General features: G+C 35.0%; 1 protein-coding gene and 10 non-coding genes across 12 annotated transcripts in view; 2 read left to right on the top strand and 9 right to left on the bottom strand.

The window, feature by feature from the left end:
* Positions 1–24,702, top strand: part of LOC133332525 (farnesol dehydrogenase-like) — a 428,435-nt gene that overhangs the window by 13,017 nt on the left and 390,716 nt on the right. The window lies entirely within an intron of this gene.
* Positions 5,900–5,971, bottom strand: Trnac-gca (transfer RNA cysteine (anticodon GCA)). Its single transcript has one exon. It is a non-coding gene; the product is annotated as a tRNA-Cys (tRNA).
* On the bottom strand, positions 6,512–6,583 carry Trnac-gca (transfer RNA cysteine (anticodon GCA)). The gene has a single exon. It is a non-coding gene; the product is annotated as a tRNA-Cys (tRNA).
* Positions 6,808–6,879, bottom strand: Trnac-gca (transfer RNA cysteine (anticodon GCA)). Its single transcript has one exon. It is a non-coding gene; the product is annotated as a tRNA-Cys (tRNA).
* Positions 7,107–7,178, bottom strand: Trnac-gca (transfer RNA cysteine (anticodon GCA)). Its single transcript has one exon. It is a non-coding gene; the product is annotated as a tRNA-Cys (tRNA).
* Trnac-gca (transfer RNA cysteine (anticodon GCA)) lies at positions 7,406–7,477 on the bottom strand. Its single transcript has one exon. It is a non-coding gene; the product is annotated as a tRNA-Cys (tRNA).
* On the bottom strand, positions 9,431–9,502 carry Trnac-gca (transfer RNA cysteine (anticodon GCA)). Its single transcript has one exon. It is a non-coding gene; the product is annotated as a tRNA-Cys (tRNA).
* On the bottom strand, positions 10,151–10,222 carry Trnac-gca (transfer RNA cysteine (anticodon GCA)). The gene has a single exon. It is a non-coding gene; the product is annotated as a tRNA-Cys (tRNA).
* On the top strand, positions 11,189–11,260 carry Trnac-gca (transfer RNA cysteine (anticodon GCA)). Its single transcript has one exon. It is a non-coding gene; the product is annotated as a tRNA-Cys (tRNA).
* Positions 14,774–14,845, bottom strand: Trnac-gca (transfer RNA cysteine (anticodon GCA)). The gene has a single exon. It is a non-coding gene; the product is annotated as a tRNA-Cys (tRNA).
* Trnac-gca (transfer RNA cysteine (anticodon GCA)) lies at positions 17,920–17,991 on the bottom strand. The gene has a single exon. It is a non-coding gene; the product is annotated as a tRNA-Cys (tRNA).

Genomic DNA, 24,702 nt, shown 5'->3' with positions numbered 1-24,702 from the left:
AAACAAATTTACTTTTGTTTCATCTGACCACAAAATATTTCGCCACTTGTTCGCCGGCCAATTCACATGTTTCCTGGCGAACTCCAATCTTTTTCCTATGTTTCGTTTTGAGAGGAACGGAACTTTCCGGCACTTTTAGCCTTTAAATCGTTTTGAATTAACATTCTTCTTATTGTAGATGTGTCAACATTCAAATCATACTCTTTTTTCAATGCTGAAGATGTAACAAAAGGGTCCTTTTTGACATGGCGCAATATTTTTCTTTTTGTTTGCTCTGAAATTTTTGATTTCATTCCCCTTTTTTCTGGTTTTGGCTTATACTTTACAGCATTTTCGACCATTTTCTTGGAACATTTAAATATTTTTGCAATTTCGCTGTAGCTTTTACCTTCATTACGTATTTTTTTTATTGCCTCCCGGCGCTCGTCAGTGCAATGCTTTCCTCGTCCCATGTTTGGACCTAATTGATTATTTTTACACACGTTACTAAAAGAATTATATAAGAGGAAGACAAACTTACCATTTAAAACATATTTTATCACGAATTCACTGTTTTAATTTTAAATTTTTAGTTTTTTCCTGGGTGGCGTAGGGGATGATAGATACCAAGCAACGGCTTTGATTGGCTTTAACATGGCGAAGCCCAGGCTTATCTTGGTCCCTCTTTCATCTCAATTGTGGACACTGACCTCCCCGCGGTGCCACCTGGGGAGCTATTCTCATCACCCGATGAAATAGTGAGCTAATATGTGCCGCGAGTTCACCCATAAGAACTATAAAAAAAAATGGGTTGAGGCGTCGGGTTAGTTGCCCACTCTCGGAAAACCCAACCTACTATGAAAAAGCAAAGAAAAAGAAAACCAAACCCCCATAATGTTGACGACCCCCGCAAACGTATAAAGGACCACGATCTGCGAATCTGCACTTGGAATGTGCGCACGCTATACAGAACAGGGGCAGTGTTCGCTTTGGCGGATATACTTAAGAAGTACAAAGCCGATATTATTGCCTTACAGGAAATGCGATGGAAAGGGACAGGCGTAAGTAAATCAGACGATTACGCCCTGTATTATAGCTGCCATGAAACGAGACATGAATTTGGCTGCGGATTTATGGTTAACAGGAGAATAAAAGACCTTGTCTCTAGATTCACTCCAGTAGATGAGCGAATTGCTATAATCCGTATAAAAGCGAAGTTCTTTTACATCAGTCTAATTTGCGCCCATGCTCCGACCGAAGATAAAGATGAACAGACCAAAGATATATTTTATGAGCGCCTAGAAACAGCATATGACCGTTGCCCTGGCCATGACATTAAAATTCTGCTAGGAGATTTTAATGCAAAAATCGGAAGGGAAAATATCTTTGGCCCCACCGTCGGAAAATTCAGCCTTCATGAAGAAACTTCCGACAACGGCATGAGGTTGATTGACTTCGCGGCAGCAAAAAACATGGTAGTTAGCAGCACCAGATTCAAGCATCTCGATATACACAAGGCCACCTGGATTTCTCCTGATCAAGTAACGAGAAATCAAATTGATCATGTTGTGATAGACGGAAGGCATGCATCCAGTGTGTTAGACGTCCGATCGATCCGAGGAGCGAATATCGATTCGGACCATTACCTTGTGGCAGCCAAGGTACGCACCCGTCTAAATGTTGCAGCAAAGGTGCGATCTAATACAACACGGAAACTCGACGTCGAAAAGCTGCAAACACAACAGGTAGCCGAGGCCTACTCCGCTCAACTTACCCATCTGCTTGAAGAAAGCACTTCTTGTCCCGATAATAGTATAGAAACACAATGGCAAAGAATTGCCCACTCCCTACAAACTGCAGCAAAAAGAACAATTGGGTACCAAAAACCACCACCAAGAAACCCATGGTACGATCAGGAGTGTCGTAATGCTACTGATGTGAAAAACGCAGCGTATAGGGCAACCCTGCAGACAGTAGCAACACGTAACGTGATGGAGAATTATCAGGAGAAAAGGAGAGAGGAGAAACGTGTTTTCAGAAAAAAGAAGAAAGAACAAGAAAAACGTGAGCGTGAGCAAATCGAGATGTACAGGAGTCAGAATGAAGTCCGGAAATTTTACCAACGAGTAAAACACCAAACCGAAGGCTTTGGTGCAGGCACATCCTCCTGTAGAGATGAAGAAGGAAACCTGGTGACAGATACAGACAGCGTGTTGAGGATCTGGAAGGAGCATTTCGAGTATCAAATAGTGGCGATGAAGAAGATACCCCAGAACCAATAGGAGATGATGGTATAGAGTGTATACCACCTAGCCAAGATGAGGTCATAAAAGCAATTAATCGGCTCAAGAACAACAAAGCAGCAGGAGCCGATGGGTTACCAGCCGAACTATTCAAGACTGGTGGCCAGATGCTGGTCAGGAGCATGCACCAGCTGATTAACACAATTTGGCTAGATGAATGCATGCCCAATGATTGGAACCTCAGCATCCTGTGTCCCGTGCACAAAAAAGGAGACAAGACGATATGTGCCAACTATAGAGGAATAAGTCTCCTTCCCATCGCATATAAAGTGCTATCCAGTGTGCTGTGTGAACGATTGAAGCCAATGGTCAATGACATCATCGGACCATACCAATGCGGCTTCAGACCTGGCAAATCGACCATTGACCAGATTTTCACTCTGCGCCAAATCCTGGAAAAGACCCACGAAAAACACATCGACACATATCACCTATTTGTCGACTATAAAGCCGCATTCGACAGTCCTATCCGTTCAGAGGTGTTTAAAGCCATGTCTGCGTTCGGCATTCCTGCAAAATTAATACGGCTATGCAGGATAACTTTAAGTGGCACAAGGTCAGCCGTTAAAGTAGGAAAGGACCTATCGGAGCCCTTCAATACCGAACGAGGATTCAGACAAGGTGACAGTTTGTCGTGTGATCTTTTTAACATCCTACTGGAAAAGGTCATACGAGACGCAAAGGTGAACAGAAATGGCACTCTGTACACCAAACAACACCAGTTACTCGCCTACGCCGATGACATCGATATAATGGGTCGAACATTGCGAGCGGTAACAGCCACCTTTGAACAAATTGAAAAGGAGTCTGCCAAAGTGGGTCTGGCAGTAAACGGCGAGAAGACCAAGCTGATGGTATCAACGCGCAAGACGTCCAGTAGACTCGGACCAACTGTGGAACTTGAGAACTACAGCTTCGAGGTAGTTAAAGACTTTATATACCTTGGTACCGCCATAAATAAAACGAATGATATCAGTTTTGAAATTCGGAGAAGGATTGTGATGGCCAACAGATGCTACTATGGTCTAAGTAAGCAGTTTAGAAACAAGGCCACCTCTCGCCAGACCAAACTCACACTTTACAAGACGCTGATACTACCCGTGCTATTATATGGATCAGAAGCATGGGTACTTGCGCAAGCAGATGAGGCAGCGCTTGGGGTGTTTGAGAGAAAAATTCTCCGAAAGATCTACGGGCCGATCTGCGTCGACGGTGAATATCGGCGTCGAATGAACCACGAGCTCTACAATTTATACGCAGACATCGACATAGTCAGTCGTATTGAGCTGCAGCGACTACGGTGGCTAGGCCATGTTGTGCGGATGAATGAAGATGCCCCAGCTCAAAAGGCATATAAAAATGAGCCTACGGATGGTTCCCGTAGAAGGGGAAGGCCACGAATTAGATGGAAAGACCAAGTAGAAAACAACATCTTCGAACGTGGTCTTCCAAATTGGTGGACTTGCGCACAAGACCGAAGCGCTTGGAAATCTTTTTTAAGCTCGGCTTATGGAACAACCGTTCTGTAACAAGCCAGCTAAGTAAGTAAAGTAAGTTTTTTCCTCAGTTGACTCTATTTTATTGCACACTATTTTCTATAGGCACCAACATACAATCACTACGCTAGGCCAAAGCGTCGCTTAGCTTATAACAAAAATAACGGGATTTTATTTGTGAGGGATCACATCAACAAAATATGACAGTTGTCAGCCACAGATTTTTTGCATACTTGATTAAAAGCCGTTAGAAGTTTAGAAGAGTGGATGACTCTATTTCATTTCACACCACTGTATATAGTTGGGGTATGCATATGCATGTGTGTGTGAGAGTGTGTGCAGAGGAAAATATTTGTCATTCTGGATATTTACGATGACTGTAATATATGTGTCTTGTTTGTTTTTGTTATGCTATAACAACTCATTTGTGATAAGTTTATGGAGGGTTTTAGTAGAATGGAATGAACTGTTTTTATAAAAAGATTTCTGTTCATATTTCAGAAGTGAAATAGGAGGTAAAATATACTCAACCTGGAACCACTAATTATAAGGTCCTCTAAGAAATTTGCATATCATTGGTCCAAATCCACATTCTGCACATATGTACATTGATACTACTTCTAGGATGTGTGATATTGAAAATGGGATAAATCGGTCCAGGTTTGGGTTTAGTCGCCCTACATAAGGTTACCACGCCAATATTCCACATTTGCGAACGGTTTTCAAACGAATTGCCTACAATTAGGTATTTTAGTTTCTCATGGTGTAGCAAATCTTCCCAACATAGTATATCAATATTGGTCGAATTTTGAGGGTAGTCCCCATGTAACGACTTTCCAATTATTAAGTATATGGGGAAATTGGGCACGAAGTTTCATCCAATTGCTTTGTAATTAGGTATATTGGGTTTTCAGTGGGTAGAAAATCTCCAAACAAAAAATTATCAACATTGATCCACATTTTCTAGTAGCCCCCATATAATGGTATATCCCAATTTTTGGAATTTTGGACACGTTTTCCAACCAAAGAGATTGTAATTTGGGTAGAAAATCTCCTTACCAAACATTTAAAATTGTGATTCACTTTTTAAGGTAGCCTCCATATAAAATATCCCTACAAAAAATGGTCAATATTGTCCCATGTTTGGGGTAGCTCTCATGTAACAGATCCAGATTTGCTATTTTTTGGTTCTCATTGGGTGGCAAATCTTCTCACCAAAAATTATAAATATTGGTCCACTTTTAAGGGTAGCTGCGATATAACGGTATTTCCCAAATTCCATTTGTTGAGGATTTCAGGCACGTTCTCAACCGATTTGGTGTTCTCTAAGGGTGCAAAATCTCCCTACAAAAATTTTTCAATATTGATCCATGTACATATCCCATATAATTCGATATTTTGGGGATTTTAGACATGTTTGCCATCAGAATCGGCTGTAATTTTCTATTTTGGGTTCTTATTGGGTGGCAAATCAACTCATCAAAAATTATAAATATTGGTCCACTTTTAAGGATAGCTGCCATATATAACGGTACTTCCCAAATTCCGGTATTTTAAGGGGCTTGAGCACGGGTTTCAACCGAATTGGCTGTAATTTTGGTTCACATTTTGTAGCAAATCTTCATACCAAAAAAATTAATAATTATTGGACGATTTTTCATTGGCTGTCAAATCTCCCTATCAAGAACTATCAATATTAGTCAAAAACCTGGACTAATATTGATACAAGACAATACCCATAAAACGAAACAATAATGTTCTTTATTTTGAGGATTTCCGACATATTTTTAAAGAAATTTGGCTTTGATTTAATAATTTTAGTTTTCATTGAAGGGCAAATCGTCCTACCAAAAATTATGAACATCGCTCAATTTTTGGGAGATCCGTATATAAAGTTCCAGGATATTTTTAGACAGTTTTATGGTCCCCCATACGTATTTTCAACCAAAGAGATAATATCTTTACATTACGAAGTGACAGTTATTTGACATTATAGGACCTTGGTGGTCATACAGTTTAACATATTGTTAAATATACGACCAGCTTAATATATTCTTCCATCGATTTCGCCACCCAAAATATAAAAAAACAGTTGAACTACCGAAGTAGTAACACACAGGAAGGGGACACCCGGGTTTGAACCGGGGACCTCTCGATCTGCAGTCGAATGCTCTACCACTGAGCTATATCCCCAGCCAGGCTTGAAAATTCGCCCCCATTCACAAAATGCATTCTTTGCTAAGCTTTTGTGGGATTCTTCTTAATTCAATCTGTGGCAGCTTATCAGTGATTTATGAATTAAAAAAAAAAAACAAAAAAAAAAACAATAATTTTGTAGCTTATGGTTCATGATGCGATCAAATGTGTTTTCTTCGAAATGTGGGCTTTAGAATCCAAGTGTCTTTGGACTAACTCAGTTTTAGGCAATATAGAAGTGTTCTAAATTATTTAAAAAATCCGCGCCTATTATAGTCCATGAAAAAAAGTATTAAAAAAATCCACGCCTATTATAGTCCATGAAAAAAAATATTAAAAAAAAACCACGCCAATTATAGTCCATAAAAATTATTTTACAAATCCACGCATATTATAGATCACGGAAAAAATATTCATAAAATCCACGCCTATTATAGACCATGAACAAAATTATTTAAAAAATGCCTTTTTGTCCTGCCTTTTTATTAAGTTTAATTTAATTTCGCAAAAAGAAAATATTGCAAAAAATGTAGAATTAGGGGACACCCGGGTTTGAACCGGGGACCTCTCGATCTGCAGTCGAATGCTCTACCACTGAGCTATATCCCCACGATTCGCTAATGCAAGCATTTGTTGATGATGTATAGTGGTTTAGAGTGGAAAAATAAGATGCGAAGTTTATGCATAACAAAATATATTTACTTTACTTTCACTTGCATCTCAGATTTAAATCTCATACTTTCTATTCTAGAAACTTTATTTTTTCGAAATATTTTTTTATCTTTTGCTATTATTATTATTTTGAAATAATTTCAAAGAAAAAGTTTCATTACAGGGGACACCCGGGTTTGAACCGGGGACCTCTCGATCTGCAGTCGAATGCTCTACCACTGAGCTATATCCCCACGACGAGCCCGTGCAAGCATGAGTGGGTGATTTATAGTGGTTTAATGTGGAAAAATAAGATGCGAAGTTTATACATACTAAAATATATTCATTGGCCTACTTTACTTTCACTTGCATCTCAGATTTAAATCTCTTACTTTCTTTTCTAGAAACTTTATTTTTTCAATACAACTTTTTTATCTTCTGCTATTATTTTGAAACTGTTTGAAAGAAAAAGTTTCATTACAGGGGACACCCGGGTTTGAACCGGGGACCTCTCGATCTGCAGTCGAATGCTCTACCACTGAGCTATATCCCCACGACGAGCCCGTGCAAGCTTGAGTGGGTGATTTATAGTGGTTTAATGTGGAAAAATAAGATGCGAAGTTTATACATACTAAAATATATTCATTGGCCTACTTTACTTTCACTTGCATCTCAGATTTAAATCTCTTACTTTCTTTTCTAGAAACTTTATTTTTTCAATACAACTTTTTTATCTTCTGCTATTATTTTGAAACTGTTTGAAAGAAAAAGTTTCATTACAGGGGACACCCGGGTTTGAACCGGGGACCTCTCGATCTGCAGTCGAATGCTCTACCACTGAGCTATATCCCCAATGTGATGTAATTGACATTACAGTGTGACAGTTTCATGCGAGAATTTACCCTTTCAGTGTCCTTAGCTAATATGACTTTTTATCAAGAAAGAAAATAATGAATGGATTGAAATTGTCGATTAAAATTATTTTTAATAAAAAAGTGAATTAATTACTATGATATTAGCTGTTGTGGACACTGGGTTTGTTTAAAAATTATTCTGAATTTTAAGTGCTCACGGATTGATATACCTCTTTGGTTGGAAATCATTTCGGTCAGAAGTAGAATAAAGTCCAAGTATAACATATACACCAGACGGATCGTCACATTACGCATATGACGTGGAAACCAACTATCAGTCATTCCGAAGCCGACAATTCTTCATAATCTAAAATTTATTCGATATTTGTAAGTGTTTGCAGATAGAAGGTGTAAAAGGACGATGATAACATCTATCTAACCCTATCTACATTTTTGTAGAATATTTGGAGTTCAAAAAATATGGGCGAAAAAGCTGCACAAGGATTCGTGATGGAAGGGGAGCATGTGGCGAATTTGTCCTCCTGAGTTTTTAATATACTCGCCAAGGGCTTTCATCTCACAAGGAATTTTCTTTATTAATTTTGTTGGCAGTTCGGAATTCCAATGGGTAGGGGAGAGGGGGCACCTTTCAACGTGGGGCACCTTTGAACAGCGCTCATAAAATCAACGTGGGGTACCTTTGAACAGCGCTCTTAAAAATTATTGGTTTAAATTTTTTCCGACCCGCAACCACATTTTTGTATATGGTAATCAATCTTGTTCCCTATCTTGTTCTCTGCCGACAAATTGTGCATGGGTGACCATGTTTTCGCAGTGTCATTGAAAACTTTTATTCTTTTGTTGTAAGGTGCTTAGAAAGAATTCTGTGATAGTTTTCTTTCTTTGACTTCGTCCATTAACACAGTAATAAAACTTAAAGTATGTCATATATATATATATATATATATATTCATTGCTAAGGTAACATATGTACCTATTAGTTAAAATTTATAAGAAACCAAAAATTATAAAATGAAAAAAATTTATGAGGCTTGAAAGAAAAAAGTGTTGAAAGGTGTCCCCTTTTCCTCTATACTATTTCATCCAAGAATATATGTAGAATAGATCGATGTAGATTCATATAATGTTACAGCAACATTTGTGGCATTTTTAAGGCTCTGAACCTATTTGAAACACCTGATTAGTTTTCAATTTCTTTTTATAACCCACTTAAGAGAACATCTCAATAATTTATATATAATATTATTATTTATATATTCTATGCCGATTTGACCGGGCGACTTTTCATATCACGATATAGGAGCAATATTTAAGATAGAGCTTAGACTGCTACTGGGACCTAAGATCTTTGGTATCGCAAATGGGGTGTATATCGGCCCACATTTTGATATAATTCTCATATTACCTCCACATTTTAGGTATTTTGAAGATTATAGGAGCATTTTCCAACCGAAAGAGTCTATGAATAAAATTTCTTATCTTTTGACATACCCCCCCCCTCATCTTTTGACATACCCCCAAAATAAAGGTCTTACTTTTCGTATTTTTTTACGATTTTAGTCGTATTTTTTAAGCGAAGTTCCTGTAATTTGGTATTTTGGATTCTTGGATGGTCAAAAACATCTCTGCGGAAAAGATTAAATATAGACTGATCTTATCACACAGTCACCATAATAAGGTCTTGTTCCATTTCGATATGTTGAAGGTTCTGGAAGCATTTTTAAACCGAAGTGACAAAAACGTATTTGGGGAAAATATTCTATATAAAGCGTGTGTTTTTAAGGACAATTTCCTAAGGCCCTACAAGGTGTAGATTTTTAAGGAATTTAATTTTTAATGAACTCTAGGAAGCATGGACCAATATCTAATGTCCTTTATACCTCATATAATTCTAAAAAACAAATTAGAAACATACAAAAATATTTGTGTCAGGGGACACCCGGGTTTGAACCGGGGACCTCTCGATCTGCAGTCGAATGCTCTACCACTGAGCTATATCCCCACATATAATTACATAATTTTTATTTTCCTTTTCAATTCAACATCAATGCCGAATTTATATTTTTTTTTTATATTTCTTTTTCAAAACTCAGATTCCAGGTTCATTTCTCAGCCAACTTCCTTTTAAGATAAGATTGGAATTGTGTTGAACAACATGTTTTTTTTATCAAATGTTTTAGGCAGTGATTTTTTTTGGGAGGAACAAAAATGTTGTGAGTGGGCTTCAAAACATTATTTGGTGACATGTTGTTTTTGTTTTTATGGCGATTTTTTCAAATTTGTTTGGATGCGTGGTAGAGGTTTTTTTTTATCAGAAACTACAACTACACAAAGAGCCCAGCAAGAGCTTCCATCTACAAAGACCAGGCAGTTCTTAGCAAGACCGTCATGTTTTTCAATAACTTCCAAATTAATTCAATGAAATCGAATGTGATCTGCAAATGAACAACTTGCAGAACTAAATTAATAATTAATAATTAATAATTAGAAATGAATTAATTATAATAAATTAAAATAAAATGCATACCCTTTGCATTTTACTTTAATTCATTATAAGTATTTATACGCTATTATTAATTATTTGCTGATATAAAATTATTTTTTGTAAATAAATTTAAAATCTTAATTTTATGAAAAAAATATTCTTTTCAGGGGACACCCGGGTTTGAACCGGGGACCTCTCGATCTGCAGTCGAATGCTCTACCACTGAGCTATATCCCCTGCTATAATTAGACTGAATTTATCTCATATTTCAATTCAATGTCATTGACGCGCATTGTTTTCTTTTTCAAAACCAAGAGTCCGGGTTCACATCTCAACCATGTTAGTTTTAAGATAATATTGAAACTGTGTTTGAATACAAATTCTTTTATCATTTTTTTTAAATAAAAACTATTGTATGTGGGTGTGAAAACATTTTTTGGTGACATGTTGTTATTATTGTTTTTCAACAAGTTTTTAAATGTGGGTGTAAAAGTATATTTTTTTATCATAAAGTGTAACCTAACACTGCATACAAAAAGTATTTAGATTTTTTCGATATAATTTTTCCATTTAATTCATTTTCAAAAAAAAAAAAAAATAATAATAATAAAAATAATAAATAAAATAAAAATAGTAATTATTAATTAAAAAAATAAAATAAAATTTAACGTTTGCCATCAAAGTTTAGTATATCTGATATATCAGACACCCTTTTTCGAAACCGAAAAAATATTAGCTATAATATTTCAAGAAATCGAAAAGAGTTTTTGTCAGTATTATGATTTTAAATTTATACATGGCTTAATATTGTATATGGTTAATTGTATGCGGAAGTTCCCTAATTTGGGACTCTCGATATTTGAAATGGGTTTCATTTCTTCGTATTTCTAGTATAGGCCTCTTTTTGCAACCATTTTTTTTATTATAATCTGAATATTGGGTTCTATACTAAAGCTCCATTAAAGTACTATTCTCCTTATTTTCAAATAACATTTTTTCTGTTCTTTGACATGTCATCTCGCCATTTTGGTCATACCATGATATTATGTTTGATGCCAAATGTGGGTTAGTAAAGAGTGAATGTGAATTGGACATAATTGAGAATAATTTGTTTCTAACTATTTTGTCGTGTTCTTGTTTTGTTTCATTATGAATGTGTGCTCCAACACTGTGACAAAACATCTAAGCTCCACTCACTTGTGTGGGGATATAGCTCAGTGGTAGAGCATTCGACTGCAGATCGAGAGGTCCCCGGTTCAAACCCGGGTGTCCCCTGAAATAAAAATTTTGTTGTAATGAAAAAATAGTAATAAAAAAATTAAAGAAAATTAATAAATATAAAAATATTATTAAGCAGAAGATGCCAAGGAATTGCACAAAAAATGTCTAGGGTATTTTACTCGAAACCTACAACATACGAAATGCATAATAAAATTGCCTTAGGAACAAACATAAAAAGCGTAATGGTTTTACAGAATATTTTTTCAGCAAGATTTTTATAAGAATATATTTTTCATCTAAAATAACTTGAATGAGAAATAAAAAAAAAAATTAATATCGACCATACAAGTCGTAGGTTTTTTTTTATAATTTTTTTTGTACCTACCATTATGCACGTGGAATTTTTATATTATATTTTAAATATATTTTTTAGTTACATACATATCAAATTTTGCATTTTTTTTTTTAAGAATATTTTTTTCAGGATCCATGCATGGATTTCTTAAAGAATATTTTTTCAAGGACTAGACAAGGCGTGAAATTTTTAAAAAAATATTTTTTTCAAAGACCAAGCAAGGCGTGGGTTTTTCAATGAATAATTTTTCAAGGACCAGATAAGGCGTGCATTTTTTAAAGTATAATTTTTTCAAGCACCAGACAATGCATGGGGTTTTAAAGAATATTTTATTTAAAGACCAGACAACGCATGGGGTTTTAAATTTCATATTATGCGTGGATTTTTTTGAAGAATATTTTTTAAGGGGATCTCCCCCATTCTCGATTTTCAACTTTCAAGATTTTCTTTGGGCTGGTAAATTAATACCAATGCAAGTTATGGTTTGTAACCTTACACATATATAATTGAAGATTTAAAAAAGAAGAAAAATAATTTGCAAAATTTGGTTGTTGTTGTTGTTTTGTTGTTGTTTTTGGTGGCGGGCATGATCACTCATCACATCGGAATCCGGAAATTCCAACGATGTTAGAAAGAGTACATGACTGGCTCTCGTATGACCTAGGATTATTGACTTCGCTCAAAAATTAACAAAATTTTGTTTTTTTTTTGGAAATTCGACTATTTTTGACCACAAACTATGTTAAAAAATAAGGAAGCTCTTTGCCAATTGGCTTTATCCTAGTTCATACGAGAGGTATACACTCCCAGAGAAAGATGTCAAAATTTGGAACAGATTGGATTATTAGGTTTTGAGATATCGTGCCCGTCATTCGTAAAACACCGTTTCGACAAAAATGAGTTTAAAGTCATTTGATGCTAGCACAATAAATCGGCTATATCTTCAAGAGTTGTTGAGATTTTCACTTGAAATTTTGTAGGGACATTCTAGAATTAGAGTAGATTAGAATTAAATCAAAAAAATTTTTGACACCGAGATGAGGGGGTGGGGGTCCCCTTAAAAAAACTATCTCTACAAATCGTGGATTTTTTTCAAGGACCCACTCATACAAGATGTAGATTTTTTAAATACTATTTTTTCAAAGCACCATCTCTACTAGGTGTGGATTTTTTAAAGAATATTTTTTCAATCATCCATCCATACTAGGCTTGGATTTTTTAAGAATTTTTTCAAGACCCATACAATTCGTGGATTTGGATTTTTAGAGATTATTTGTCAAAGGTCCACCAAGTTTTTTTTTTTCAAGGACAATTCTTACAAGGCGTAGATTTTTTAAAGAATATTTGTTTGAAGGACCAGGCGTGGAGTTTTACAAGTTCTTTTTTAAAGACCAGACATGGAGATTTTAAACAATATTTTTTTCGAAAACCATACATTCATGGATGGATTTTTTAAAGGACATATTTAAGGACCATACTTTGAGTTTTTGAATATTTAAAGGACCATACATTCAAGGCGTGGATTTTTTAAACAACATATTTAAGGGCCATACCTTGAGTTTTTGAATATTTCATTAAAGGACCATGCGTGGATTTTTTAGGAGTCTTTTGTAATTTGTTAGGGAAATTATGTTCCCAAGATTTTTAAATTATTTCTATGGAAGCTCCAACCTTGAATCTTATTAAGTATGTAAATAATTTATTTCCTAGAGTACGTAATTTACTTTGATTTTCTTAGGATAGGACGGATAGGATAGGATGTCTCCGAATATATTTTCGTTGTTCTTAGTATTATTTAATTTTTCTATAGCTCAGAGAATTTGTGGTCATTTGAAGGAAGTCAAAAAAGACACACAATGGCTTCAGATCGTAGAAGGATATGTTTTACAAAATATTCCTCATTCGATATGACTGAAAAAAATGTCATCTCAAAAATGACTTGCAATAGCCGCAAACATAAATATAAAGGGGTTTCTTTGTACACTTTAAAGTTACAATCAATATATGCATCACTACAATTTGCCTTCTGCGATCTTGTGCGATCCTATAATTAATTTTTGCCAACCCAGAGCCCCAGCTCCATAAGTAATATATTTTTTTGTATACTGTCAATAACCAGTCTATTTGAAAAGTTCGAGCTAATTTATATTATTATCTGTTTTTTTCTAATATTTTTTCCACCTATTACTTAATATTCTCAATAGACATTTATTTCCAAACAATTTACATATTTAACATTACCACAAATCATACTCAATAAAAATTCATCATTAAAAAGTAAAAAAAAAATGATAACTCATATTCATCAGTCAGTCGGGTCACATAGAAATTATGCTCTAACTGCTGTTCTACAGCAATGAAGCCACCTTCATTTCCATTCTTTTTTATTGCTTCGAAAAAAATGCAAATGAGTATTTGATGATTACCATTTATTTCTTTATCACCATCATCATTTTCTTCATCATTCATTTCTTTTGCTTCTTATCAAACATTATTGATTGGTCCGTTATAGGCGTCAAGAACAAGGACCCGCAGAATTGCCAATAATGAGAATTTACAATCATCATCGGCATCACCATAATTTCCCTTCGTCAGGTTCCTCAAATCATCACATTGACTTCCATTTCCTTTCCATTTTTTGGGTTTGGTTTCTCCGATTTATTGGTTTCGTGATAAAGCTTATCTATCGAAGCACTTTGACAAATAATCATCGTTCAATTTAAATGATAAAGAAGTGCTGGAAATGCTCGTGTCATCAATTGATGTGTAGCTATTTATTAATGTAGGCCTACAGAGGAAGCAAGAGGGTTGGGAGGTTAAGAATACAAATAAATTGTTAACCGATGGGAATTTATGTGTGCGAAATTATGTTGTTGCAAGAAAATATAGAATAAAGGTTAAAATAATTAATAATAGAAAAATATTTTAAAATAGTCCCTTTTCTTTACATAATTTCATTATTATTTAATTTTATTGCACAATTCTAACACTTCATAATTTTACTATATAATAGTCAATTTTTGCTCCTCATTGAGTTTTTGTTCCAGCATGATGTGTCCTTCATAAATTAGATTTTTTTCAGAATTACCCTCTTTTTAATTCAGAATTGTCCTTTTTCTCTATTTTATTAATCTTCTTATTCCATCCCTTATACAATACATTGCATTTATCTTTAGTGTAGAATACTATATCCTGAAAAATAATTATATTTCAGGGGACACCCGGGTTTGAACCGGGGACCTCTCGATCTGCAGTCGAATGCTCTACCACTGAGCTATATCCCCATGTAAGCTATGTTCAAATGTAGCATGAAATAATATGAAATGAAAAAAAATGTTTTAAATTTATTTCACACAGAATAAAAGAAGATAAATTATATTTTAGTTTTGTAAATATTATGGTATTGCTCTTATCATTTTTATTATTTAAATAAATTAATAATTGACAGTTATCGTAAAGAAATACAATAAATTGAACTGTGAATCAAAATAGAGTTCATGGTCTGAGGGGTTAAAAATTCCATGCGGGGATGAAATCCCTCGATGTGTATCTTGAAAGAACCCCGAAGGAAAAATTCACCATAGATCAAGTTTGTGAATTCTGGCGTGACGGATTTTTTTTGTTGGTTGCCCTGCAATTTACCATTGTGGTTATTGCAGGTTATTTGTGAGATGGCTGTCCTAAGGGGACCTCCCATTCTCGGTTTCAAAAAATTATTTTTTTTTATTTTTATTTAATTCGAACCTACACTAATTCAAGAGTGTCCCCATACAATTTCAAGTGAAAATCTCAACAATTTTTGAAGATATAGCCGATTTATTGTGTTAGCATCAAGTGACAGCAAGAGGGCTTTTCAAACTTTAAACGCGTTTTTCTCCAAAAGCGGTTTTGTGAATGGCGGGCACGATAACTCAAAAACTAATAACCCAATCGATTTCAAATTTTGGGACGTTTCTCTGGGAGTGTATAGCTATCGTATGAACTAGGATAAAGCCAATCGATGAAGATCTTCCTCATTTTTTAAAATAGTTTGTGGTCAAAGATAGGCTATTTTCCAAAAAAAATTTTGTCAAAGTTCCGCCATTTTGTTAATTGTTGTGCGAAGCCAATAATCTAATTGAAAAATGTCCCCATAAAACTAGGATAACTTTAAACTCGTTCATACTAGAGCCAGACATGTACTCTTTCTAACGTCGTTGGAATTTTCGGAATCCGATGTTCCAGTGAGGAATTATCAAGCCCGCCATTAAAAATAAGGACTTTTCTTTAATCACAAAAACAACAACAAAAATTTTTTGTAAATTATTTTTCTTCCTTTTTAAATCTTCAAATATATATGTGCAAAGTTACAAACCTTAACAAGCATTGTTAAGCCCATTTAAAATCTTAAAAATAAAAATTAAGTCAAATCGAATGAGAAATATTTTTGACATCCAAATAGTCTACTGATATGTAGTTCATAAGATTTCAGATAGGGTCCCAAGAGCGCAAAATCGATATTCCTATGTTTTCCTTGTCCTTTTTCACCATATATATACGAACACTAATAAATGTTTAATTACAAAAAACTGTGGGATTCATCTAAAATATTTACGATAAATATATCACATTGTGCCAAACACGACGGAATCGAATAATGCCATCAATATACCTTCAGCCTTATGACCAAGTATATACGGCAAAAATGTGCCTCATAAAAATATTGGTTTTAGACTCCTTGTTTAACCCGTTTCAGACAATTTGAAGTTGATTTACAAAAGTCTGTCCGTCCGTCTGTCTGTATGGCCGGCTGGTACGCATGAAGGGTGTAACCGTTTTCATCCAAACTTTGTATATTGTAATATTTATTTCAAACTTAATTTAAGTAGTAAGATGGGATCCATCGGTAACTCCATATCGGTAACTGACCGACATTTTGTTAAACATTTATTTAAAAAATCATGCGAACAGACTATCTGATTTAAACTAAACTTTGCACAACCGAATATTCTCATCATGCCTGTATAATGTTGAATGATGGGACTTATCGGTCCACTCCTTAGGTACCTCTTCCAAAAGGGTCAAATCATTTTGAAAATTTGTAAATGTGTCAACATTTTGAAAAAAAAAAAAAAAAATTGTTTCATCAAATATCAAGCTATACGATTTTATCCGAAGATAGGAACCATGGTTCCACTCTCGTTGGTACCTCCCAATGAGAGTACATATTTTTTTATGACTGCTCTAAATTCGACCAGCACGAAACGTTTTGGATGAGGGAACTTAGGGACGTATATTGATATTTTCCTCTAAGGAAGTATTTTATTTTCTGAAACTATACTGAATAAAAAACATTATTAATTTTTTCCTAGACCTAGGAAAACTAAACCGGTACATTTTAAAAATAAAGGTCTTCAGAATGGTCCAATTATGCCTACGACTTTTTTGTTTATCTGTGCTTTGTTTACCAAATCCTATGATTGTTTTTAGGATCTCCCATTTTTTTGCTACAGTGATTTTGTTTTTTTTTTTTTCAAAATTTAAGACACGTGCTCTATCTGCGGCAGCGTAGGGATCAATATTGAGGACCTGAAAGCCTGCATTGTAATTTTCTGCAAGGGTCAGAACACTTGTATGTGGAGATTAAGTCGAAAAAATAGAAAAGTCTGTTTCCTCAGTTATCCTTGTTGGGAATCCTTTTATATTCTGGAAAGCCAAAATGCCCAATCGCTTCAGTTGATAAATACGGTTGGAAACATCAAATTAATTAAATAAATGTGGATTTTTATGTAGAGGCCACGTCAATACATGGGCCTACAATGGACATTTTCTGCCAAAAGTGTTATTATTCTTCGAGATATTGATATGCCAGGAACTGGGATTGGAAAATGAACCTTAAAAATTCTTAAACGGAACAGGACCTTTATATAGGAGGCTATGAGAAAAAAAGCAGACATTTAATTTATCTCTTCAGTGAGGATATTTTTTAATCTCAATTGAAATAAAAAAAAATAACAGTCACTTTTGTTCAAAAATTTAAATTTATTACGAATTTATTACAATAAAGAAATTAATAATTAATTAATAATCTTCCATCGAATATCGAAAGTCGAAATAAGACAATTTTGATGTACACTTATAACCCATTGAGAACCCAGAGGCCTAATTATATTCACATCGATTGGGGAATATTATATTTTTGTTACGAAAATTGACCAGGATTTTTTTATAATTTCAAAAAAAAAAAAAATCTTATGCTCTTATTATATTGATTCCAATTTTTATTTATTTTCCTCTTTTTATGCTTTAATAAGCTTGGTTAAGACGTCCTAATAAAATAAAGTGTATACAACATATATTTTTAATAAAAATTTGCGTCAGGGGACACCCGGGTTTGAACCGGGGACCTCTCGATCTGCAGTCGAATGCTCTACCACTGAGCTATATCCCCAACTTGAAAGATCTTAAAATATTTCAACACATAAAATCAATACTCATACACAATAATTTATTTATATCACAGTTTATATCAAAGTTGTACTCCATAGATTAGATAGAATTGGAGTTATCAAGGACTTTCAAATCAGTATTGGGAATCTAACTACTACCAATATGTAAAAAAAATTGGATTTGATTTCTTGTAGATCTAAAAACACATTTGGAAAAATGTAGAAAGATCTAAATATAAGAAAAATCCACGCCTTGGTCCTTGAAAAAATATTCCTTAAATAATCCACGCCTTGGTCCATGAAAAAATATTCCTTAAATAATCCACGCCTTGGTCCATGAAAAAATATTCCTTAAATAATCCACGGCTTGGTCCTTGAAAAAAATATTCCTTAAATAATACACGCCTTGGTCCTTGAAAAAATATTCCTTAAATAATCCACGCCTTGGTCCTTGAAAAAATATTCCTTAAATAATCCACGCCTTGGTCCTTGAAAAAATATTCCTTAAATAATCCACGCCTTGGTCCTTGAAAAAATATTCCTTAAATAATCCACGCCTTGGTCCTTGAAAAAATATTCCATAAATAATCCACGCCTTGGTCCTGGAAAAAATATTCTTTAAAGAAATCCACGCCTTGGTCCTTGAAAAAATATTCATTAAATAATCCACGCTTTAAAAATGCTTTAAAAAATCCACGCTTTGTGTGGCCTTTGAAAGAATATTCTTTAAAGAAACCCACGCCTTGGTCCTTGAATATAAAATATTCGTTAAGTTCTCTGGGTCTTTAAAAAATTATTTTTGTATCTTATTATATATTTTTATATAAGGGTTCTACATATATGGTGCTTTGAAATATCCAGACATCAGGGAGCTTCAAAAAATCTACGCTTACCTCATGACATGCGAGGCCCTTTCGTCTTCGCCTTCTGCAGGTGTTGCTAGAAATGCCATACGATTTTTTATTATTAAAAAATAATGTAACTTTGTTTATTCTACTGGATAATTGTTGTCATAAATCCCATTGGCACCTTTATTGGTACAAAAAACCCTTATACCCAACTTTTTAATTCTATGTTCCATTTTTTGTATTCTAATTCATAATTTGTCATAATACGTACCTGGATTCAAATGAAAAATAAAATACTGGAATTGTTCATTTAGGGAGTCTAAATGAATAACGGCGGTATACTGCTCACATTTCAAATGCATGTCCCCAAAGAGACATTTCTATGTCTTCTTCTCTTTTGTTGTTGTTGTTGCTGTGTTTGACCTGCAACAAATGGTTGGCTGGAATGGATGTCCTTTTTTCACAACATTCACGTGGCACAGTAAACACACTGTGTGGCGGTAAGGGAACATTAACATTTTAAATGAGCTTCACGAGCACAGGGACCGAGGTGGAGCAGGAGGTGTGGTGTCCCAGAATGTGTTGTGAATGACAAATAAAAATAAAAACATCAGATCCCACAACAACAAAGAAGCCGACAAAAACATATGAAAGCCATTTGCTAAAAATATATTTTTTGTTCCAGACATTTGTTTAAGGCAGAGCATTCTGTGAACTGAATAGCTAATGTGAGGAGGAGGGGAAACAGACGGCAGAGGTGATTTGAAATCCAGTGGACAGTAACTCCTTCTTTTTACTTCGAATTAAATGAATGTAATACCTAATGTAACCCCCATCCCCCACACACACTCCAACTCTCTTGTTTTCTTGCATTCCCCCATGTCATTAGGACGAAAAGCCGGGGGGAAAGGGAAAAACAAATGTTACATTACGATGATGATGATGACGACGATACTCGACATACACATTAAGAACACCTTAGACGAGTGGATAGGGTTGTTGCCTGACTGACTCCCTGAATGCGAATGGCCAACAAATAGTCACAATTACAGATTAAATGATAATTAAACATTAACGGAGAAAGAAGCCATACACCGAGTTCAGGGTGTTGTGGCTGTGTTATCCTTGTGGACTCCTTGAACACACAAATCCTTTCATAAAACAATCAAATAACATGACTTTCTCTTTTTATGGGTGGGTGGGTGTATGTGTGAGTAGACATGGCCAAATCCCTTTGAGTGGTTGTTGGTAGGCGGCTCATGGCTAATGAAAGTGAAACATCTGTGTAATTTAAGTCCTTCTAACTGGATATATGTATGTGTACAAGAGTTAAAGCCAGTGGCATCGAAGGCGTAATTAGCACCTTTTTTTACTTCTGTGGCAACTTTAATGAGTTGCTGAATTTGATCTGCTAACACTAAGCTCAATTCTATGGAGGGGATGAATCCTGTGAGTTTTACACGATTCTCGCCTCAACGCCTTTAACCATGGTGCACCATTGGGTGTCGAAATTGAGCGTCGACCAGCGCCAATTGGAAAAGCCCAGAGTACTCAACGAGCACTCTGAAGCCCATCCGCCGGTACCAATTCGAAGATCCGCCGCAAAGCTTCACTTCCTCCTTGGTGAGGAGTCGAGGACTACCTAAACCTCTGCCTTTCTATGGGTCAAGCACCCGGTTGATAATGCAACTCCACATCGAGCAGAAGCTCTTTCCGAAGAATACTTTTTCAAAGACCACACCAAGCGTGGATTTTTAAAGAAAAATTGTTGAAAGCCATATAAGGCGTGGATTTTTTTTAAAATCCATACAAGGCGTGGATTTCTTTAAAGAATATTTTTTCAAGGACCAAGGCGTGGATTTTTTAAAGAAAAATTGTTGAAAGCCATATAAGGCGTGGATTTTTTTTAAAATCCATACAAGGCGTGGATTTCTTTAAAGAATAGTTTTTCAAGGACCAAGGCGTGGATTTCTTTAAAGAATAGTTTTTCAAGGACCAAGGCGTGGATTTCTTTAAAGAATAGTTTCTCAAGGACCAAGGCGTGGATTTCTGTACAGAATAGTTTTTCAAGGACCAAGTCGTGGATTTCTTTAAAGAATAGTTTTTTCAATGACCAAGGAGTGGATTTCTTTAAAGAGTAGTTTTTCAAGGACCAAGGCGTGGATTTCTTTAAAGAATATTTTTTTCAATGACCAAGGCGTGGATTTCTTTAAAGAGTAGTTTTTCAAGGACCAAAGCGTCGATTTCTGTAAAGAATATTTTTTCTAGGACCAAGGCGTGGATATCTTTAAAGAATATTTTTTCAAGGACCAAGTCGTGGATTACTTTAAAGAATAGTTTTTCAAGGACCAAGGCGTGGATTTCTTTAAAGAATAGTTTCTCAAGGACCAAGGCGTGGATTTCTTTAAAGAATAGTTTTTCAAGGACCAAGGCGTGGATTTCTTTAAAGAATAGTTTTTCAAGGACCAAGGCGTGGATTTCTTTAAAGAATAGTTTTTCAAGGACCAAGGCGTGGATTTCTTTAAAGAATAGTTTTTCAAGGATCAAGGCGTGGATTTTTTAAAGAATCTCTCAAAAATATTTTTCAAGGACCAATGCGTGGATTTTTTAAATAATCTCTTAAAAATATTTTTCAAGGACCAATGCGTGGATTTCTTTGAAGAATAGTTTTCAAGGACCAATGCGTGGATTTTTTAAAGAATCTCTTAAAAATATTTTTCAAGGACCAATGCGTGGATTTCTTTGAAGAATAGTTTTTCAAGGACCAATGCGTGGATTTCTTTGAAGAATAGTTTTTCAAGGATAAAGGCGTGGATTTCTTATATAATCTCTTAAAAATATTTTTCAAGGACCAATGCATGGATTTCTTTGAAGAATAGTTTTTCAAGGATCAAGGCGAGGATTTTTTAAAGAATGTCTTAAAAATATTTTTTCAAGGACAAAAGCCTGGATTTCATTAAAGAATATCTTAAAAATATTTTTTCAAAGCACCAGGGAGTATTTTTTTCAAAGGACTATTTGTATACCCTACACAGGGTATTATAACTTTCTGCAGCCCCAAAAGTTTGTAACGCCGCGAAATATTGGTCCTAGACCTACCTTTATGTATACCGATCGTCATATCTCGACTAGCTGAGTCGATCTAGACATGTGTGTCCGTCAGTCTGTCCATTATAACTTGTAAACACGATACAGTCCACAGTTATGGACCAATCTTCACGAAATTTTGCATGTAGGATGGGTTCTGGCCAATGAAGACCCCTATTGTTTTTGGAAAAGATCGGTTAATATTTAGGGGATGAAATGGACCAAAAACGTTATTTTTGTCGATATTTCTGATCACTCCAGAGCCCGCAATTATGACCCAAACACCGCGAAAAGGAGATCGGGCCCAAGAATAAGTATGCCTCTTTGCAAGGGTTTGAGAAACATCGGTCAATATTTAGCGGGTCAACTAGACCCTGACCTTTGTGTGAAAAATTACAAAATTTGTATTCTATGGGGTATATATTTGCACCTGAAGTTCCTAGACCCGAGAAGTTGATAATATGTTCAAGAGGAGTGGTTGACCTTTAAATTGATACCAATTATATTGTCGTAGGTACTCGGATGCGGGAGTTACACTTAAATATTTACAGGTGCTTACGTATTCATATATTATTTAGTAACCCGTTACCACACTAGAGGGCGGAAATATAGCGCTGATCGCTTTGAAAATTTCCGTGAGGTTCAAGTTATGGTCACCGACAACGCCTATAATTTTCGGTGATGATCAGATAATAATGTTGGGACGAAATGGACCGACAACTTAGTTTTTGTTTTTTTTTTTTCGAGTCGATCTATAGGCCAAAATTGAAAGCCCGAACATCACAACACAACCCATGGTGAAGGGAATCTGAACAAGTGATTAGAAGGGCTGTACTTAATATTTGTAAAATTTGTTGACCTCTAGTCGGTCAAGAGGTTGCAAATATCGCGAAATATTGCCCAAGCACAGAATATAGAACTACAGGAAGTTGTAGTTTCGTGGAAGTTGTGTAGGGTATCATATGGTCGGCCCCGTCCGTATATACTGCTCCGTATTTTCGGTTTTAAATAAAATCCAGTATTTTAAAAAATATATTTTTTGAAGAAACCAAATAAAGGAGCCTTCATTCTTTTTTTTTTAAACTATATTTTTCAAAAACCAGGGAAGCCTGGATTTAAAGAAAGTCCTTTTTAAGAACCAACAAGAGCCTGGATTAAAAAAAAAACATATTTAAAAAAAACCCAAAGGAGTCTGAATTTTAAATAAAATATGTTTTTCAAACCCCCCAGAGAAGGCTGTTTTTAATGTGTGATGTTTTAAGAATGCCCGAATGTTTTAAGAATATTTTGCAAGAATCTAGAGAAGCCCGAAGACCCATAAAACCCCAAACTTTTTACTGTATATTTATTTATTTATATATACTTATTCCTCTATACGTAAAAAAAACTCAAAATTGTTCATCATCACTTAATTTGTTTTTCTTTTGCTTTCAGCTCCAAGGGGCTTTAGGATCGTAACTGAGGTAAGTACCTTTTCTACTAAAATAGGATGCTTGACGGTTGATCTTGACATATCTTGCGTAAAATTTCTATGTATAGAAGGGATCTTTTATTTATTTGAGGTGTATAAGGTTTCAAAAGATCTATCGAAATTCAGCGATCTAGAGAAATTCTTAGTTCTACAGAAATTCTGTAGAAGACCTAAATCAGTTGAAAACCTATAAATTGAATTTTATTATCTTTGTAAAATCGTATCTCTATGGAAGAGCTATTGAAGGTCTTCCATCCTTACCTATACACAATTTTTGGATTTTTTTTTTAATATTTTACATTTGTCAATTCTAAACCAATCTCGGCCACATCACCCCAATAACTAGCCTCCACAAACTAACCACGTTTATTTCAAATTTTATTTTTTGTTCTAATCCGATTTAAGTGTTTCTAAATTGGCTTTCAGTGAACAATAATAATTTCATGGAAACACTTGTGGCAGTTTAGTGTACAAAGACGGCATGATGGTGATGGTCGTCATCAATGGCTTTGATGCCATAACCACCACTACCATCACTTACACAGCTTAGAAGGTACAAGAAAACAAGCAAAACCATAGCAAGGTAAAGACAAGAATTTTCTGGCGTAAGGCTTTACGTCGGCTTCGATGGTATTATTAACTAAAAACCAGGCTATTACTGATACAATTCTATGGTCGTTGGTGAAATATCAAAGCAGAACTCTTGTCTCTATGAAAAGAAATGAAAACGACGATGACGAAAACACTGAAAGCAAATATTCTTAGAGGCGGTAATGCCGGAAAACAATTACATTAGAGGTAAAACCATGACGAAGAAAAAACTAGAATCTAGGTTTCATTAAAATCGAGTAGGAACTCTTTGCTCAGAACCGTGGTTGGTGGTGTTGCTGATGTTTACATTCGTCCTTCTCCCTCTTCTTCGTAAACGTTCACGGGTTTTCTTCCATTGCCTTCTAGCAATCGCCAAAGTTCAATTTTAATTTTTTTTCCTTCGGTGGGTTATTTTTTTCTATTTAATAATGGGGTCAAAAGTTTCTTTACTTAGAACCGTTCATTACACAGTCAGCCACGTTTAATTTTCATTTTGGTGCGGGGCACGATTTTTATTAAAAAGTAGCAAAACCACAGCAAAGAAAACAATCCAAAGAGACCTCTACTCAGGTTTCTTTTTGATTTCCAGTCAACCGAGGAGTGCTTGTTCCTTCCTTGTTTACCCAACCACGGTTGGTCGACCTACTGAACCAACTCTCCCTTCTTGTTATGTTCTAAAGTTAAACACAGTTTGAAAGTGAATGAAATTTGCATAT

Source organism: Musca vetustissima, unplaced genomic scaffold, assembly GCF_032173495.1.
Source record: "Musca vetustissima isolate MV318-11 ecotype Yass unplaced genomic scaffold, APGP_CSIRO_Mvet_v1 utg21637, whole genome shotgun sequence".
In the NCBI taxonomy this organism is placed as follows: Eukaryota; Metazoa; Arthropoda; class Insecta; order Diptera; family Muscidae; genus Musca; species Musca vetustissima.
This window is presented reverse-complemented; position numbering and strand designations above follow the sequence as displayed.